This window comes from Myodes glareolus, chromosome 8, assembly GCF_982192425.1.
Source record: "Myodes glareolus chromosome 8, mMyoGla1.1, whole genome shotgun sequence".
Taxonomy (NCBI): Eukaryota; Metazoa; Chordata; class Mammalia; order Rodentia; family Cricetidae; genus Myodes; species Myodes glareolus.
The window spans coordinates 53,946,310-53,954,149 of NC_142033.1; the positions used below are offsets into that span (position 1 = coordinate 53,946,310).

The window sequence follows — 7,840 nt, forward strand, 5'->3', positions numbered from 1 at the left end:
AGGACTAGTTGACCCCGCCCCCGCAATAAACGCACTGAGATTCTGGGTCATTGCAGTAGAGGGTGCTGCTCCGTCGAGTGTGTGTGTGTGTGCACAGTTCCCCCTGCCCCTGGACCTCAGCTTCATTTCCTTGCAGTCCCTAGACAGGCTTCTAGGATCCGGGCTTCACACATGAGGCAGGCAGAGGGAACACAGCCTTTGGTTTCAGACATCTAACCTAGGGCTGAGAATACATTTCTGTGATTTCGAGAGCCCACATTGCGGTCACTCATGACAAGTCTAGAAAGCTTGCTGACTTGGGAACTTTTTGTCTGGCTTGAAAACCTGGTGCTGAGACAAATCTCAGAGAGAGAAAAGAATTTCAGAACTTAATTCAAGAGTTGAGAGTAGCACGAATTAAGCATCTATTTTTATCTGAAGCTTATTTAATTTCTTGCCAACTTAATCAATCAGAATCCAGCCAGAAAAACAGACCACTTCAGGTTTGTTTAGAGAGGAAATTTCACGAAGCAATTGGTCATACTGGTGATGGGGACTGAGAAGTCAAAGGTCACAGAGAAGTAGTCCAGAAGTTAGCAGCAACAAGAATCCATGACAGTCCCCAGAGCAGAGGTGGTATTACAGGGCCCAGGGGTCAGGGCTCCCTCCAGGAGGCTGGGGCCATGGTGGGTGTGATTTGGTGGTGTGCTGGAGTTCAGGGAGCAGTGGGCCACAGCCTGCGGTGGGAGGAGAATGGAAATGCCAGCTCTCTCTTCCGCATTCCTGTCCTCCCACTCCTTCTTCCCTGCTAACCACAGCTCCTTGATAGCGCAGTTCCAGAGATCGCTACTTTGAACTACTTTGAACAGGGCAAAACAAAACATAACAAAGTAACAAGAATAAAGCAGGCAAGGGATGGTCCAAGGACAAAGTCACCATGACCTGGAGCCTTCACTAAGGAAACTTCAGGAAAAGCTGTTGGAGAAGCGGGAGACATTCTGGGCAGTGTCCAGGTACCTTTCCCCACTAACCTCCTTCTCTTTCCCTTTCTGAAGCAGACAAGACAACATGCCCATACCCTAAACCCTAGAACTGGAATAGGTTACTTTATGTGGTACATGGACTTTCTATATTGTAGTGTGAATTCTAATTGGTCTTAATAATAAAACCCCCCAGTCAGATATAGGGGTAAATGCGGAAAGAATCAGAGAAGCAGAGCACCCAGCCACTAGCTCTTCCCTCTACCTCAACCGAATTCTCAGATCGAATGGAGATCCTGTCTCTCGAAATCCTCTGACTGAATACACTGAGAGCCTGTTATGTCCCCTCCCCCCTACCTTATATTCCTCTCTCTGCCCAGCCGTATCCCTTCTTGTCTTCACCTTCCCCGTGCTGGTATTAAAGGCACGTGACTCCCAAGTACTGGGATTAATGGTGTGCGCCATCTTTGCTCTGTTTCTCTTTTAGACTGAATCAACTTCATATAGCCCAGGGTGGCCTTGAACTCACAGGGATCCATCTGCCTCTGCCTCTGGAGTGCTGGGATTAAAGGGGTGCAACACCACTGCCTGGCCTCTACTGCTAACTGGTGGCTTAGCTCTGTACTCTGATCTTCGGGCAAGATTTATTTGTTAGATCACGGACGAAATCTTACCACGCTATGTGAGAGCAAATGAAGTCTTCTGAGTTGGACAGGTGAATCTGGATTACTTGGCAGACTCGGTGGGTCACTGGGGCCTTGGAAACAGGAGCCAGGAAGAGCACAGATTACAAGGGAAAGGTACAACATAAACTGAGGAGTTAGTGACAAGGATGGGCTTTGGAAGATGGAGACAAGGACCCCAGCCACGGGATGTGGAAGACTATTCAATATGCAGAGGAGACGCAGGTTCTCCTACGGAGTCTATAGATGCCTTCAGGGGAGGGAGAAGAGGAAGATGACCATAGCCCATGGTGGCGAGAAAGCACGGTGAAGCTGAGCCAGTGCTCTGAGGTGGTGAGCTGTCAGTCATAGCAGCGAGAAGACACGCTCTCCTACTTCAAACACAAGGGCCAAACAGCAGAATTACTTTTTCCAGCCGACCTGGCTTCTTTTTCCTTTCTCATCCATCCCTAGCCCATGATGTGAGCCAGGGTCAGGTCTCAGTGTAGCGTGCTTGCCTAGCACACATGAGCCCCGGGTGGTTTGTTCTCCAGCATGGAACTGGGGGAGCAGCTGTACTTAATGAGGTCACACCAATCTTGTGTGGAAGCTTGCTGTTCACTCCCGGAACAGCATTTCCCCCATCCCCAGCAGGTAATCATGCCGTGCTCTGACAGAAGCCCTTTCTAACCTGTAGGCACTCGTTTTGCTCTCGGATGGCTTTGGCATCACTGGGGTGGCCTTTGTTAGGGATGAGAAATGTCTTACCGGATTACTTGAGTGTCCTCGTGAAAGGCGGCCAACCTGATTCAGATCAATGAATTGGGAAGGGAAAGGACACTTCCCGTCATAATAACTCATGTTTGTGCAAGAGTTTCTACAGTCCAATTAATGGCAGAGTCCTATGGCTCCAACATCCCATTCCTGCCTTCTTTTTCCACTCTGGAGAAAAGGAAATCAAAAGAAGAAAGAATATCGGAGGGAGCCGGATTCCTTAACACCCAGGGCTAACTGTCTAATTACTGTGATGATCAGGATATAGCAATGAACTTGGCTGCATGGAACTTCTGTTGAGAGAGAGGCTTTGCGTGGACTTTATTTGGTTCATATGGCCTTTTCGTTTGGTTCTCAAACCCTACTGAAGAAGTCTGGTTAGCCAGATGCAAGACTGAAGCAGCCACATCTTTGCCGGTCAAATTCGCTTAGGCGGTATGATTTGCGGCAAACTCTTGAATCAAGAATCTGAAGTGTTATTTTTGTTGTCGTTTTAATAAACACAGTTTGACCCATTGTCATCTCACATGATACTTTATTCATGGCATGCTGTGGATTGCTGTTTATTTCTTTCATTATGAGCTTATGAGTGAGCATTGTTACCTGGGTCCCATGCTCTCAGGCCAGCGACTCACTTGTTTTGCTCCTTGAGCAGTGTGCTGTGGGCAAAGAGACAAAGCAGCTTCTGGGTGGGAAAAGACTGAGTGGCTTGGGCTTCTTCTTCCTCCCTTCCCCCCTTACTTCCTTTCTGTTGTCCTTCGCTGGACAGAAGTTACTAAATTTCACCAGGAGTGGGGGCTGGCCTCCCGTGGGAGTCACAGGAGAGGAAAAGGCCTCGTTCTCTTGGAGGCGTTTGCTGTCTTTTCCACAGATCCTGAAACCCAGCTTGTGCGAATAACATGGGGAATCACCCAAGACTCACAAAGCTTAGCCCCAAAGGAAACCTTGGAGGGCATCTCTCTGATGTTAGGTGAGAGCCACATAGGTCTGGGTCCAAGTCCTGGTCCATTACTTCCTAGAAAGATCTCATTGGCTACATATGCTGAGATGGGGACATTAATACACACACCTGAGAGAGATGAGCTGACATTCAAATGGAACGGAACGACATAGCACAGGATCAGTCCTTGATATGAACTCAGTGAACCCTCAACCCCACTCTACAGTAGCTCCCATGCTTCTCTCCATCTGCTATTAGTGCTTAGCCTACTGTTAGTGTGCTGTATCTACTTATTCACATGTTAGGTACCTCAGTATTGGTGCCTACTAAATGAAGAGGCTAAGTGTGGTGTGAAACTCTTGGAAGTACAGATGGCAGTCTGCACTCCTTTACAACTGTGACTATCCCAAGCCTGTGTGACATTTTCCTCAGGACCTGACCTACCTGCTTCCCCTCGCTCACTCTGGGTCTGTCTCCTGCACAGTGAGCTCTTGGGTGGTCACACGTCCTTGTCACCTTTTTGCCTTCCCTCAGGTACTCCCGCTGCACTCCAAACTGTTCCCCGTGCCCTGAAAGCTCCCTCTGACTGCTCTGACGTCAACCTGCTGATGTCCACAGTCAGGGCTGGCTGCCCCGGCCTTCTGTCTGTCCTTGCACACACCAAGTCCTTGTCTGCCCCAAGGTCTTTTTGCCTTCTGTCCCTTCCATTCGAAATGAGTTCTCCAATCTTCCCTGCACTTTTTCAGCCTCTTAAACGCCATCCTTCTCCTCACATGCCCTTTGGGACACTTCTCATCACGGGTATACCAGTCAGTTTCCAAAACCGGAGGGGGTTTTCCACGAACAACAAATTCCTCACCCCTGCTACAGCCCTAAGGGCCTGGTCCAGAGCCTGGAATAAATTAGGTGCCCGGTCAAAGCCTGTCGAACGAGTGAATCCCCACCACAGAGCTTTCTCCAGCCTGGAGTGTGAAGAAGCATACTTTCCCGTTTGACATGATTATCACTTCCTAAATGAAAATTGTACTCCAACCGTTAGAGCAATGGCACCAGAAAACTCACTGCTAATGTCCCCCTCCCTCAGGGTAAATGATCCCTGCAGATTCACCCAACTCTAAAGTGGGGAGCAGAAATTAGACACTCCAAAGCCTCAGGCTTGCTCAGAACAAAGGATTTCTCAGGACCCCATAAGGTGCTTAAGTTCCCCCAGTACAGCTGGACACCCTGTGAGCTGAGAACCTTCCATACCAGAGAGCCATTGAAATACTAGGGTCCAGCGCCCATCTGCGAACCCACCTGAGAGCCTGTATTGTATTTATGTTCCCTGTGGGATACAAGGCCTAGGGGAAGCAGAACAATGAAACGAAGCTCAAGGGGAGTTAGAAAGAGAAACAAGATGTCACTGCAAAGATCAGAGCCGCCACCAGCATTCCTAAAGCAGGCCAGTGTGTTGTGTGACCTGGGTAAGCAGTTGAACCTCTCTGAGCCCCAGCTTCCTTATCACGGAGAAGGCAGTGAGGACTAGTGAGACTGTCTAAGAGAAAGAGCTCCCAGATTCTGCTGGGAAGGTGCCAGTGTCTCCTGGCCTGCTGGGCCGTGCACTAAAATAACGGTTTTTCTCCCCTCCAAGTCTGCTTTAGACCATTAGCTGCTATAACAAGATCCCCAAGACCAGGTATGTAGCCAAAACCAGCAGCTGAGCTAGCCTGTGGTTCTGGGGGAAGCTCAAGGGCTAATGGTAGCAGTCCGTGTGGGTGAAGGACATCGTGCGCGCTCTGGCAGAATAGTAAATGAAGAGGGTTCATTAGGTACGTGGTTCAATTACTGGACAACTTTAAAGTATGTTTTGAAAACTTTGGGCATATGCTTCTTTTCCAGCTAGAAATGTGTTAAATAGCAAGCACAGATAAAATGTAGCTGAGGAACATTTACTGCTATGAGAGTAAGGTGTCGTTAGCTGCAAAACACACCAGCGAAGACGATGCCTTGGTACAAAATTCAGCTCTGCATTTCAAAGACTTACTATGAAAAAAAAATTGCTCAATATGTTTCAAAGACTTAATATGAAAAAATAGCTCAATATTTTTATATTGATCAGAAGATGAGATGAAAACCATCTTGTAAATACCTGCATTGACTTGCGCCACCTCAGAATGGACATGTCTGAGGTCTAATGCACAGCCTTGGGATATGGCTGCGAGAAAAACAGAGGCATCACTGATGTAACTCATTAAGGTGATACTGGTCTGCAGGGTAAAGGGTTTCGAATTCCCTGGGACCACTGGGAAGAATGCCTGGCCTTGAAGTGACCTGTCAGAAAAAGAAAACATATTTACAATCTCATATGTATCCATGATGAAGTGTACGCATACTTAAAATCATGGGATGTACAGCCTGCACCTACACAGATTGTCCAAAGTTATATAACAACTCTGGTGGCTAATCTCAATTGTCAGCTTGATGGATGAGATCTGGAATCCAAGAGGTGAATGCCTCCCTGCGGTCCCAGCCCTGGCTGATGAGGGGCGCTGTAGTAAAGAACCATGATTACAGCATTGTAAAGAAGAACCCAGGGAAAACCACCAGCCTTTGGGAAATAGGTAGAACAGTGAGTTCAGGGTAAGACTAACTTATGTTTTGTAGACGTGGGTAGTTCGGGACCATTTAGGGATAAGCCTGTTTTAGCTGTACAATTTCTCCTTTCTTCTCCCTCTCTCCCTCACCTTTTCTTTCCATCCCTTTCTTCCTCTTTCCTTTCTTAGACCAGATTTCTGAGGCCAGGGGTCTAGAGAGCCATGGTTCTCCTTGGCTTCTTGCTGTGTGGCCCTTCCTTTCTGGCATTTCTTTAAAGGCCAGCCGTCCCAAAGCTGTTCCTGAAACCTTCCTTGGTCACATTGGGGGTTGCTGCGATGAGCTGGATCCTGACCTTGTTCTTTCGTTTATTCATCTCATAAATATTTGAGGCAGTGATACACCTCGGGCTGCACTGGACTCTGCCTTGGACCCCTGCAGGAGCAGCCTCAATGCCATTCACGCATCCTCTCACTCCCGTGTGGGCTAGCCTGGGCCTTCAGGACTGAGCAGAGAACAAGACAGTGGGGACTCTGCTTCCAGCAAGGTCATGTTCTTATGAGAAAACAAACATCGTGCAGACGATGTGCAAACAAATATGCCAGGTACGGGAGCCGCTAAGGGACATAAAGCTGTGTACATGGATGGAAGTGAGGGCAGGAACATTGCAGGAGGCAGCAGGGACAGACTAGGCCTCTTTAAACTCAGGAGAATTTTCTGAGAGGTGACGTGAGTGAGGTAAGCGGTGAGCCCTGTCTCAGTGAAGGCAAGAGGCAGGCCGTGAGTGGGGAACTGGAGCCATGTGGAGCCGCGGTCCCTGGCGACTGAGTGGGCACGAGCTTTGTCAGTGTGGTGGGATCATACCGCATCTCCATCCACCCACTGAGGAAGTCACCCCTGAATCCTCAATGTCCTCTGTAGTTGGAGACTATAGCAACATGCTGGGGACAGTCACTGAGTGACAGAAAGGAAGCCCAGCACACACACACACACACACACACACACACACACACACACACACACGCTCACTCATTCCTCCTGTCTCTGAGAGTCCTTCACGTGTCAGGGGAGGGGTGACTCATTTCCTAAAACTGCTGGATCACAAACTAATTATCTCCGGGGCCACAGGGTTCCTGTCACCTGGCTCTGGGAAGCGTGTCAGCAGGCAGGACAGAATGTGCTGTCCTGGAGAAACAGGAAGCCAGGCCAAACAGGTACCCCAGTGTGGCCCGCTTCACTCAGGTGGGGTACAGAAATGTTTGTGCCCCGATCCGAGCACACCTGTGTTCAGCACTTGACTAGGGCAGGGACTTGGGGCCAGGAGAAGCAGGTCTGGTCTTGCGCTGACTCTTCCCAACAGGCCAGCCAGCTTGTGGTTCCATGGTCCCAACCTTCTTGGACTCAGCTCCCAGTCGCCCCGGGAGCTGCCCTCTGTCACACTCCTCCCGCAGGCGGGCCTGCCAGTTCCGCTGTTCCTCCTCCTCCAGAGTCCACAGGCATGGCTAACAGCTGTGGGCTCCCTGGGGCTGGTCATCAATCATGGGGACCCAAGACTCTAAGGCTTTTAGCGGATTTACCAAAAGTCCAGCAACTGGCTTAGACTCCTCCTCTGCTAAGGCTCACCTGGGCGTGGCCTCCCTGACTGGGCGTGGCTTCCTTGACCCAGTGTAGCCTCCTTCACTGGTCATGCCGTCCTCTGTAGCTTCTTCACTGGTGGCCTTTACCAGGTCTGTCCTCAGTTTATCTCTGTTACATGGTGAAGACAGTAGAGTAGGTGTGAGTCTCTGGCCTCAGTGAGTGATCAGCCAGGGCCCGGTACCTACATTTTCTGCAACTGTGCGAATGTGGGTCTTCATTGCCTGGAAAGCACTCTGCCACTGAGCAACACCCCAGGCCTTCTCCATCTTTATTGATCTGTGTTATCAATTCCTATG

The 7,840-nt window shown here is 49.5% G+C and overlaps 1 long non-coding RNA gene across 1 annotated transcript; it reads left to right on the forward strand.

The window, feature by feature from the left end:
• Positions 1–825: 825 nt before the first annotated feature.
• LOC146893861 (uncharacterized) lies at positions 826–2,916 on the forward strand. Its single transcript, XR_015002559.2, has 2 exons — positions 826–992; positions 1,447–2,916. It is a non-coding gene; the product is annotated as an uncharacterized LOC146893861 (long non-coding RNA).
• The last annotated feature ends 4,924 nt before the right edge of the window (positions 2,917–7,840 follow it).